The sequence below is a fragment of the Eurosta solidaginis genome, chromosome 4, assembly GCF_040869045.1.
Source record: "Eurosta solidaginis isolate ZX-2024a chromosome 4, ASM4086904v1, whole genome shotgun sequence".
NCBI lineage: Eukaryota > Metazoa > Arthropoda > Insecta > Diptera > Tephritidae > Eurosta > Eurosta solidaginis.
The window spans coordinates 270,256,653-270,269,420 of NC_090322.1; positions in this window are offsets into that span (position 1 = coordinate 270,256,653).

Below are 12,768 nucleotides of genomic sequence, written 5' to 3' on the forward strand. Positions count from 1 at the left end.
TGCCATTTGTTTGCATTTCATTTTGACATTTTGTTACACAAATTGATTGTGAAACCAGATTGTATGGGCTAAGTGGAGTATAATCGTGGCTGCGCGTGAAAAAAAAAGCCTATGCTCGCTTAGATAATGCTTAGGATACCCATCTAGCGGTAGTGGTTAAACAACTAGCTACAGCTACAGGGTGTACCGAAAAGTGGAGACACAACGCTCTATGATATTTCTGTGTATAACATATAGCTGAATCAGTTGTGATAGATAGTGGACGCTCATAGAATACATAGAATTAGTGCAGAGGGTGAAACATGGACACATGTTTCAGTAACATCTGAGTACAATGCGTATTGAAATTTAGTAGTACTAATTTTATGCGTAGCAATTTCAGAGGTATATTTAAAGTTTGTCGCTTAGCAGTCCATAAACAGTTTAAGCGTAAACGTATATAAACGTGAAAAAAAAACACAGCTAATTCCTACCATGAGAAAACGAGACAACTATTCCCCCCAAAATTAGTGAGTTTGACATGTTTTTGTTTATGATTTAAATTTTATTTTTAACAATAAAAACTATGCAAATAACACGGGAAAATTATTTCGGTCCAGGTTGGTTCCCTTTTTGCACAAGAAAATTGATTTTTTTTTTTGTTTTTATGCACAAAATTTTGAAACTAAAAACAAAATTTTCATTTGTCAGAAAAAATAAGGAAATAACGGCCGAATGTCAAAAGACCCTATCGAAATACAAACTGGCTCGTTTGTTTTTAATGAAATTGGTTGCAAAGAGGATAAAGTTGTAGACATTGGTGCTTTATCGGTAACCTTATAACAGCTGATTCGACCAATCTTATGGGAATCAATGCAATCGATTATTGGTGCCGCTAAGGTCGTAACCGTATCAACGAGGATAAATACAATAAGAGACGTCACTCGTTACTTTGTGCAATGTTATTCGTTAGGGTACTCCCAGGTTTTTTTTTGGGCGAGATGTGCATAAATGTCTTCTATACATTTCGTGGGGTATTTGTGTTTATTTTTCTTGAATTAATTAATTAATTTCCTTTCCAAAAATAACATTTGCATAAGGTGCCTACACGGCATGAATAAATGCGAGTCAATTAAAAATGTCACTCACAGAAACCATTAGACATCAATTTTTATGATTTCCGGCGAGTTACTCGCCACTCGTAGCAGACTGGTGGCTCTTATTTATTTATCCTCTTTGACCGTATCGTAGCCAACCAATTGGTTTTTGGTTTACCGACGCAACGATAAACAGCTGATTACGTTAGGGATACGACTACAGCGATACAACATACGGCACCAATGACTCCCGCTTAAATAAATAAGAGCCACCAGTCTGCTACGAGTGGCGAGTAACTCGCTGGAAATCATAAAAATTGATGTCTAATGTTTTCTGTGAGGGACATTTTTAATTGACTCGCATTTATCCATGCCGTGTAGGCACCTTATGCAAATGTTATTTTTGGAAAGAGAATTAATTAATTAATCAATATTGTATTTATCCTCTTTGGTAACACTTAATTTTTTGGAGCGACTTTAGAGTATGCATGGTAAAAAGTACAGGGCGGCATAGTGATACATGGGTAAGCTTTTATGATCCAACCGTGATCAAAGAGGATAAATATTATAAGAGCCGTCACTCGTTATTTTTTAGGCATTTACTCGATGTAAACTGTGAGGTAGTCGCTACTTTTGTTTTATGAGGGACATTTTTGAATTGCCTTCCATTTATCCATGCGGTGTTGTCATTTTATGCAAACGTGTTTTTTGGAAAGAGAATTAAATAATTAATTAAATACAGTCGGAAAAATAAACACAAATACCCCGTGAAAATGTATAGAAGACATTTATTAATATCTCGCCCAAAAAAAAAGTAGCGACTACCTCACAGTTTCCATCGAGTAAATGGCTAAAAAATAACGAGTGACGGCTCTTTTTATATCTATCCTCCTTGCCGTGATTTCATTTATTCAAAAACCTTTCAACAAACTCGACCAGTGTAAACTGCCCTACAAGAATACTGAGTATCATATGACTATCATCTGATTATCAGAAATGTCAACCTAACGATCAGCGCCTCATACAAACTTTCTATCACAAACTTAAGGGGACTTGCGCAAATGTGATGTAAACAACTGTGTACGTGTGAGTTTTTGTCTCCTTCTTATACACCAACATGGCCTACTGATTAAGTATATAGCCGTACTGCTCACTCTCATTCCTTTTCCTGGATCAGTGCTGACACTCTAACTATCAAAAAGTGTCATAAATGATAGTTTACTGTAGATATCAGGTTTGACTGTTATACTATCATAAATGACAACCGTGATAATCATTTGATTGTCATATGACAGTCAGTAGTGACAACATGATTAAATCGGATAAACTGTTCTCGCATACATAAAATTCCGTTGAGAATTATGTATCTGTCTCACATGCATAATGGTATCTGCTGTATGTTCTTTTGTTCTGTACCAGGTGTCCGAAGCTTCCCCAGTTTGAGTCCTTTTTCATGATTATAGGCTGTTGTCGGGAACATGCGGACATGCGTGAGCGAACAAAGTAACATACATAAATTTGAGTATCAATCATAGTACAAGTTTACAAGTATGATATGTATGAGAAGGAAACAATTCCTTTCTCTTTCTAACACACTGCAGTTTGACACTTCGGTCAGTGTCAAACTATTGTGGAACTCAGTGGAACTTGCGTTTGACACTGAACGAAGTGTCAAAATTACCGGGGTTGCTGTCGTGGAAAGCGACACAGGGAAACAAAAAATGGAGCGGAATATCGGATATGGGTTGCTGTGATGGTCAATTTTTTGGAACCAATTTAGTATGAAAATGTAGTGCACCTATATGGGTCCAACAGAAAATTATACAAAGTCTTGAATTGGGGTATCTGAGAACTCGTAGTTATTCCAGCATTAGGAATACAAACACGGGTGCTAAGTTTTTCTACCCGTTCAAAAATTCTCCGCGAAAAACAGTTTGAAACCGTGGTCGACTGCAATAACCCGTCCAAAAATGTGGAAAGAGAAATGAAAAGACGCGTTTTGTCCTGTTATCAATAGTCCAAAGAGAAAAAGTATTCGAATTATTGGAAGCGAGGCAAAAACCCGTCTATTAATACCTCCCCGACGGTTTTGGTCGTGTTTTAGCAATCGTCCCTGGTAATAAAGTATCACAATTTGTTAATTAAAATTGTCCAAAATATATGGATATTAAAGAGAGATGTAATTAAGTGCTCGTTTGAAAGTAAATAAGTATATTTATTTGTAATATAACAATACACATTTTAAGCAGTTTTCGATAGCAGCTACTAAACTTTTTTTGGTCCTAAGAAGTACAACAGTGCCAAACAGCATCCACAAAAAAAACGAACAAGAACAAGCATTTTATCAGGTGAGCGTGGCTGTGTATGTGCGTGCTGCTACATATCCTACTTGTAGACCTGTACTATGGTATCAATGTTTACGTCATAGCACATGATTCAATCAGAAGAGGTTTGCTCGACAGACGAATTTTTTGACAATTGCAGCCATTTTGCTCCCAAATCGAATTGACATCCGTTAACAGTGTTGTTTCTTTGCAATTTTTCGAAAAATATTAGTATTAGACATAGGAAGCAATCAGTTTACAAATCCCCGATAAGTACTGAAGTGCATAATTCCTTAGAACATTTATTTTAATTTTATGATGAATTTATTAACTATGCCATGATCTATTAGTGTGGCTGAACATAGGTAATTTTTTGAAAAGTACGGACATCAAGGAATCGTGCACTTTCGTAAACCTATGAACAGACGAAGCCTAAACCACTTCAAAATTCATCGTTCAACGTCAAAAACTCGACTAGTAAATCGTTTTACGTAAAAATGTAATTAGTAAATATCGGAGATGCCATAACGAAATGTACTCATTGAGCATGTTAACTTATTCATTCCGTACGTTCGGAAAATTCGTCACCATTTAAGAATTTGGGGAATCGGTTTATATTTGGAATATTATGTAGTATATACTTATTTGATATATTCGGACTTCGTGAGGCAGTATGAAACGAACGTGTTCCGAATATTCTAAATAACGGAAGACTTCCATGAATACTCAACGTAAAGGAGCTTTCCGAAATTTCAGAGTAAAAAGGTGAATACTCCCTGTGCAGCAGGACCGCATAAAAGCTGAACTCTTCTGTCAAAGTCAAGACCGGAATATAAAGTTCTAAGAGAATAAGCCATTTTCTTTTACATTTTTTTTGGCAGACCATGTCGGCTGCCTTTTAAATATAGTCCTATCTCAAAACATTTTTAAAAACTTCCCATTTCATGATTTGTCACAAAAACGCCCTATTTTAGAATTAGATTGAAGAACGCCTTAGAATGATTTTCATTAACTCCCCCTTATGTTAAAATGCATTGAACTTATGCTCACATAGGGAGTTTTTGAAACAAATTGTGATAGTGTATTTTTGAATAAAATTCTAAACCAACATAGCTCTTTATAAATTCATGAAATATTTAGTAGAAAATTAATTATTTCCTCCAAAACCTGTTGCCATTTACAAATTTTTTATCACTACTAATATACTACTAAAGGTACTTTTGTACTACAATTTTCGCTAAAGGGGATTGAATTATTACCCGTTTTCCTTACTTCGTAAAAGCAACCCGTCCAGATTTTTCAATTTGGGAGTGTCAAAGTTCTCCCGTCATTGAAGAACAAACCTCTAGTAATTGAATCATGGTCATAGCAGGATCAGCATTGTCAATTACAAGCGTGAGTGTATTAGTAAAACTGTCAGCGTTTTTTGAAGGGTGGTGAGTAAACTTTTTTCTATCAAGTTTTGTCGTGCAACTGAAATTAAACAGAAAATTGAATATTGTCAACACCCCTTCACACGATGTGGCAATGCTGTCAAAACAGGATCACGTTATTCCTATAACGAAATTTATTTATGTTTAGCATGAAGTATCGTGGTCGTGGTACGGATCGCAAAATATCTAGAAATTTTGAAATCCATCAATATGGATCGCGGTGTTGACAGTATTTATTGTTAAGTGTATCACCTTTGCGACCCATTCGTACACAATCTATCAGTTTTTGCTCAAATAAAGGTAAAATATTTCAAATAAAGCGGATCTCATAACGTTTTGTGTTTTTGCGAGAAGTTAAATGTCAATAGAAATATTAAAAATAGTAACATTACTTTACAAAATCATAATTTTAGCAGTGCTTCGCAAAATTTTGTATCAAATATATATCATTTCGCCGAATATCTCAAAGTTTGTTATACACATTCCCACTATACTATTGTTCACGGTAAATTTTTATAAGCGCGGCCGAAGGGTGCCAACGCAAGAAGATGTTCTGTTCAAAAATAATATGGGTCCCTATCCGTATCGGAGGGGTCTGGGGTCATTTTTCAGTTTTTCGTTAATATATTTTGAACGACGCAAAATTTTTTTTTCCCAAAACGCGTCTTTTGACACCCTCCCCATATTTTTGGACGCCAATTCGCAGTCGACCGCTGTTCGAAACTTTTACCGCTTTTGTAAACTTTTACACTAGCAAAGTCTGAAAGCACGCATAGCCAAAATACATGTCAAACTCTTTTGTTATGTTTTGCTTGCTACAAAAGTTGGGAGTTGATTACTTCTTCATGTCAGATGGCACTGGTGATGCGCTATTTGTGCCCACAAATCATCTACCTAGATTGCGCATTCGCGAATTCCAGCTCAGTCACTATTGTGAATTCCATAAACTTCAAAAAAGGAAAGTGGGAAGAATATAAATCCTTTACAGACAGCCGCCTAGTTGCCCTCCCTATCCCGACTGATGCCCGCCAAGGGGAGCGTGCCTTCCGTAAGGTCATCAAATCCGCCTCGGCACATTTCATTCCCGCCGGGAGAATTCCCGAAATCCGGCCCCACTTCCCGGCGGAGGCCGCAAACTTAGCGAGAGAACGTGACCTTATAAGACAGCTCGACCCAGGCAACCCCCAAATAAGGGATATAAACCAACGCATCAGATTGCTTGTAGATGAACACAAGCGGGCGAAATGGGAGGAGCACCTAAGAGGTTGTAACCTCTCTACCGGTGTGGGTAAACTTTGGTCCACCGTAAAGTCCCTATCGAATCCGACTAAGCACAAAGACAAAATTTCCATCGCCTTTGGCGACAAAGTGCTGTCGGACGCGAAAAAATGCGCGAGCGCTTTCTGCCGACAATATATAATGCATCCTACGGTCGACAAAGATAGACGGAGAGCCAATAGACGCACACATAAACACAAATTCAGCGCGTCACCAATCACCATCACCGCTAAAGAGGTTGAGGACGCCATTGGTCGTGCTAAACCATCCAAAGCAGTGGGCCCTGACGGCATAGCCATGCCGATGCTTAAAAACCTAGGGAAAGAGGGGTTCAAATATTTAGCACATGTCTTCAATCTGTCTCTTTCCACCTTTGTCATACCTGAGAAATGGAAAATGGCCAAGGTGGTCCCGCTACTAAAGCCTGGGAAACCAGCTAACATAGGTGAGTCGTATCGTCCGATATCTCTCCTATCGCCAGTGGCAAAGACGCTTGAAGCCATTCTGCTCCCTTATTTCCAAGCAAATTTGCAGCTAGCCCCTCATCAGCATGGCTTCAGAAAACTCCATAGCACTACCACCGCGCTGAATGCCATTAGCACCCAGATAAATTGCAGTTTAAATCAATACCCCATCAATACCATAGAACAGTACTCGTAGCGCTAGACCTATCAAAAGCTTTTGATACGGTCAACCATGGCTCGTTACTGCAGGACCTGGAAGGGTCTACCCTTCCCCCATGTCTTAAAAGGTGGACCGCAAATTATCTGGGTGGTCGGCAGGCATCGGTGCAATTTAGAAACAAAACATCAAAACCAAGGAGAATTAAACAGGGGGTGCCACAGGGTGGTGTCCTATCCCCACTTCTGTTTAATTTCTACATATCTAAGCTACCTTCACCACCGGAAGGAGTCACAATCGTTTCCTACGCCGATGACTGCACAATAATGGCCACAAGCCCAGGCCCAAAGATCTATGCGCTATGCAATAAAATAAACGGCTACCTCCCTGATCTCTCCAGTTTTTTCGCCTCGCGAAACCTGGCATTATCACCGACTAAATCTTCCGCGACCTTATTTACAACATGGACGCCCCAAATGTCGACCATTTTGAACATCCACGTCGATGGCACTACGCTACCGACTGTCCGACACCCCAAAATCTTGGGTGTGACGTTTGATCAGGATCTACATTTTGGTGAGCACGCAGCCGCAATTGTTCCGAGAATTCAGAGCCGTAACAAAATCCTCAAATCCCTCGCTGGCAGTACTTGGGGAAAAGATAAAGAAACGCTCATGACTACATACAAAGCAATTAGCCTGTTACGGTCTGCTGCTACGGTCTACGGCTACGATCCACTTGGGAGCGTGTTCACGCGAACACACCTAGCGATGTGGCGAAAGTTGCGATAAGAAAATATCAAAAAACAAGGAAAAGACAGACCGGCCATCACTAGCGAAAAAGATGGGATTGAGTTTCCGGCAAGATAAGTGTGTGGAAGTACGTAAAAATTTTAAGAATCGAAAAACATCCTCGCCGGCTGTGCACTTACCCAAGGAACTGTCTAAGAACGAGGAAAGAGTCAATAGCGCAAAGCACCGAAACAGTTCTTTGCGATAAATCTCGCTCTACGCGGCTATTTTGGGTGATAATAAACGCTGTACAGGTTATGTTGTGTGGACACAAGGTCCAGTTGAAGTAGGTCGGCGTTCGCAGTCATACTTAGCGAGATAAACCTCTTCCTCTACGTTTACTAAGAACACTACCACCTGCGGAAAAGCGTTCGACACCACCAACGGCGCCTACTATTATAACGGGCGTCATCATCAGTAGTATCTCCCCCATTCCATCCATTAGCGCCAACCACGAGCGCACAACCACCAGACGTACCGCCACCGCCAGCTGCAACGCACACAGCGGAGCCGCGAGCATAGGCCTGCGGCCACTAATGTAACACCTACAACAGGCGGTACCACCGACAGCAATACTAGCCGCACCTTCATCATCTACGTCCATATCGGCTATAATAATACTAGCGCAATCCTATCAGCTACGACTGTAACGGCTACAACAATATAGCCGAATCTTTATCAGCTACGACCATACGGGCTACAATATATCAGCTACCGTGACAACCACCGGGCAGCGAACCTAGGCCTGCGGCCAGGCCAACTGCGACAGTGAATATCAGCGGGTAAAGCGGTGTCCGTTCCTTTATATTTTGCCTATGTTTGAGTGAATTTATGAATAGCTCTACAAGTTTTTTTACGAAACCAAGAAGGTTTGCCACCGACACCAGATCGATGAGGAATAACCAAAGCATACACACCACCCTATATGAAATGGCCATATAGCTAAAGCAAGCAAAACTACGTACAACATTTAGATAATTCGCTTGTAAATGTTTTGATTTTGTATTCGACATATTTTACCGAGTTAAAAGGTTAGATAAATTGTTTTGAACCGTGGGTTAGATTGTAATATGTAAAGGCTCGTAGAATGTAGGATGTCGTACATACACCTGCGAGCAATAAAATTGCAGCAAAAATGATACGCAATTTTTATCATTTTCAAAGCAAAATTCTCATTGTTGTATGGAACGAAATTATATATATGATAGTTAATCATTAACCTTGGAAATCTCGTAAATTAGATGGGTTTCAACGTATGTTTACGAGCTTTATACGGTTAACTAGATTTGGGACTTTATATTAGCTATTTTACGATTATTATCTCTATATATTTAGGTCTAAAATAAATTTTAAGAATAACGCAAAAAGAGCACTAGCCGCTATGGCTATCAGCTCGGCATTATTATATTAAAGTAATATACCAGTTGGATACAAAGTTTTGACTGTTGTAAAGAGAAAAAAAAAGTGTAGCTTCGGTGATCACTACTATAAATTTGAATTTACAGAACAAGGTTGCTAGTTTAGTGAGCATCACTGTAAATTTTAACATCTAATTTTGTATTAATAATAAGTCTTGCACATATCCTTAAATGAAACAAAAGTTAACAATGACCTTACTAGTTTAGTTCTGTTTTTTTTCTGCCTCCATTACGAAATTTTATTAAGGAGGGAATTTAAAAATAAAAACAGTGATATACTGCATATGCCCACAACGAAGTGAGCAAGTATAAGGAACCTTCCATTTATATACATGCACACTTTTAAGTTGTGATGGTCTAATCATTCTTGAATTTAGTACACAAGTAAATATTACCTTGATTTAAAACAAGTTTTACGCCAACAGAAAGAAATATAAATATATGTGTTTATTTTACTAATCACTACTGGTGAATCTCTTTTTTTTTGTACGGCATCATTTCATTCACTTTTAGCGTACCTACCTTTAAACTTATGTAAACTTAATCGTAATCATAAGGAATAAGCAGTAATTGCCATGAATTATAAATAAATTGTATTTAAAATGGGAATGCTGACTTCCTTATTTGTTTAGAAGGCACTTAGGGCATACAGGTAAGGGGCCACCGAAAATTAGGTGCGTCGGTGGCCATGGTTTTTGAGGGTGGGCTAAGCACCGGGCGTCGCAACAACACCCGCGGCGCCCCTCTGTATATTCGGCCCATTTCTTTTTCACTTTAATTTTCAGCTTTTTTTTTGCAATTTTATTTTTCAACAGTTTTTTTTTGAATTTGATTTTCAGCGTTAGTAACCGGCCATGTCCGGTTCGGTAGTTTTTTTGCGTCAGTTTTTTTTTGAATTTGAATTTAAATTTTTGAATGTTAACGGTCTGTCCGTGACATCCGATTCGGCCGGATGTTGTTTTATTTTGTATTGATAAGCGTTTTGAGTCGGTCTCTGCGCTTCTGTCAGGGTTTTTGATTTTGACAGCTTTCAGTTTTGATAGGCATGATAGGAACTTTTTTCTGCTTATGGCGCAGGAACAGTAAGATTGGCAAGGACCCGCCCCAGCCGACAATGACTAGCCACTGTGCACCAACACATCATGCCGACCGCCTTCCTTACTGCTTCCATTGAAAATGCGTATCCATAACAAGCCAGCCGATTACGTGCTACGCGTCACCCATATGGACACCAAGCCTAAAAATTACCCACTGGAAGAAACTACAGGCCTGCCAAAATACTGCTCTCAGAATCGCCAAGGGCTGTCTTCTTATGTCCCCAGAACACCATCTGCATAATGAGGCGAGAATACTCCCCATCAGGGAGAGAAATGAGATGCTGACCAAACAATTCCTGTTGAATACCCAGAAACCTGGGTATCCCAACAGACATATCTGATTGATGAACCAGCACCGCCTAGGGGCTTAAGGAGTCATCTCCGTAAGCATTTTGAGGAAATACGGCACCTGAGAACCCAGCCGTATGAAGTGAAAAAACACAAGCAGGTCCTTGGTGAACTCCATAAACAGGCGTCGGACCTTTATGCCGGGAATTGCCCGGTGAATCCAGTACTTAACGAAAATTATCCAAAACTTGCGGAAGAGGAACGCATACTCCCCAGGGAAACGCGTGTCACTCTTGCTCAACTTCGTTCTGGATACTGTAAGAGGTTAAACTCTTACCTATCCAGAATCAACCCCGACATACAAAATGTATGCCCCGCTTGCAATGTGTCCCCACATGACACCAACCATCTCTTCAATTGTAATGTGGAACCAACGCCTCTAACACCCCTTTCCTTATGGTCCACCCCTATTAAAATGGCAAGTTTCCTTGGACTACCGTTAGAGGATATTGATGACAATTTGTGATCGGTCGCGGCTATTAGGTGGGGCGAGCATTGCTACAACAACAACAACATACAAGTGAAAAATGTTTCTATTCCTCCATTGTCTTTCCTACTTGTCAAATAGTAGCTGACAGGGAGGACGACTGTCGCGAATGGCCAGAGCAAAGAGGATAAATATAATAAGAGCCGTCACTCGTTATTTTTTAGGCATTTACTCGATGTAAACTGTGAGGTAGTCGCTACTTTTTTCTTATGAGGGACATTTTTGAATTGCCTTCCATTTATCCATGCGGTGTTGTCATTTTATGCAAACGTGTTTTTTGGAAAGAGAATTAAATAATTAATTAAATACAGTCGGAAAAATAAACACAAATACCCCGTGAAAATGTATAGAAGACATTTATTAACATCTCGCCCAAAAAAAAAGTAGCGACTACCTCACAGTTTCCATCGAGTAAATGGCTAAAAAATAACGAGTGACGGCTCTTTTTATATCTATCCTCTTTGCCGTGATTTCATTTATTCAAAAACCTTGCAACAAACTCGACCAGTGTAAACTGCCCTACAAGAATACTGACTATCATCTGATTATCAGCAATGTCAACCTAACCATTGTGAATGATGACAAAGTGTGATCTCTTCTGCATAAACGTCAAAATTCCAAAGTGATTGGATCACCTGATTCGTATTTGACTATCGCTGTCTCATTCTGTATCTCTTTCTATCACCCGCTGAAGATAGGCGCCGCCATATTGAACAGCCTGTCAAAACGCTGAAAAGTAGCCATAGTGAACAGCCTGTCAGGCAGTTGATAGATAAGAGATCACACTTTGTCATCATTCACAATGAACCTAACGATCAGCGCCTCATAAAAACTATCTATCACAAACTTAAGGGGACTGGCGCAAACGTGATGTACGTGTGAGTTTTTGTCTCCTTCTTATACACCAACATGGCCTACTGATTAAGTATATAGCAGTACTGCTCACTCTCATTCCTTTTCCTGGATCAGTGCTGACACTCTAACTATCAAAAAGTGTCATAAATGATAGTTTACTGTAGATATCAGGTTTGACTGTTATACTATCATAAATGACCATTGTTAAATTCCGCAAAAAATGAAACAATGCTTTTTGCTTTTTATTTACTTTATTTCATTAGGTTTTTAATTTTGTACGTAATAAAAGCATACGTGTTTGTTATTTGTTTAAAATAAATAGTTTTATAAGAATTCGAGTTCAGAATGTTTAAATTCAGAAAATAACAAAACAACAGACGAGCGCTTTCCTCATGCGGAAACACATTTAAAAATGAATCACCACTAACCACTATTATTTTTCGCGTATCAATTTTTTGAGTGCGCCCCATACATTCCGACAGCTTTTGGTATTTTTTAATATTATTTTTGATTTTTTTCTTTTAGCATGGAGCTTTGAAATGCTCTCTTTTCATTTTTTAAACTTATTTTTTATATGGTTTTCGTCGGTTGAAAATGGCGGAATTTAAAAAATAACAAAACAACCGTGATAATCATTTGATTGTCATATGACAGTCAGTAGTGACAACATGATTAAATCGGATAAACTGTTCTCGCATACATAAAATTCCGTTGAGAATTATGTATCTGTCTCACATGCATAATGGTATCTGCTGTATGTTCTTTTGTTCTGTACCAGGTGTCCGAAGCTTCCCCAGTTTGAGTCCTTTTTCATGATTATAAGCTGTCGTCCTGAACATGCGGACATGCGTGAGCGAACAAAGGAACATACATAAATTTGAGTATCAATGTTTACGTCATAGCAGGATCAGCATTGTCAATTACAAGTGTGAGTGTATTAGTAAAACTGTCAGCGTTTCTTGTAGGGTGGTGAGTAAACTTTTTTCTATCAAGTTTTGTCGTGCAACTGAAATTGAACAGAAAATTGAATATTGTCAACC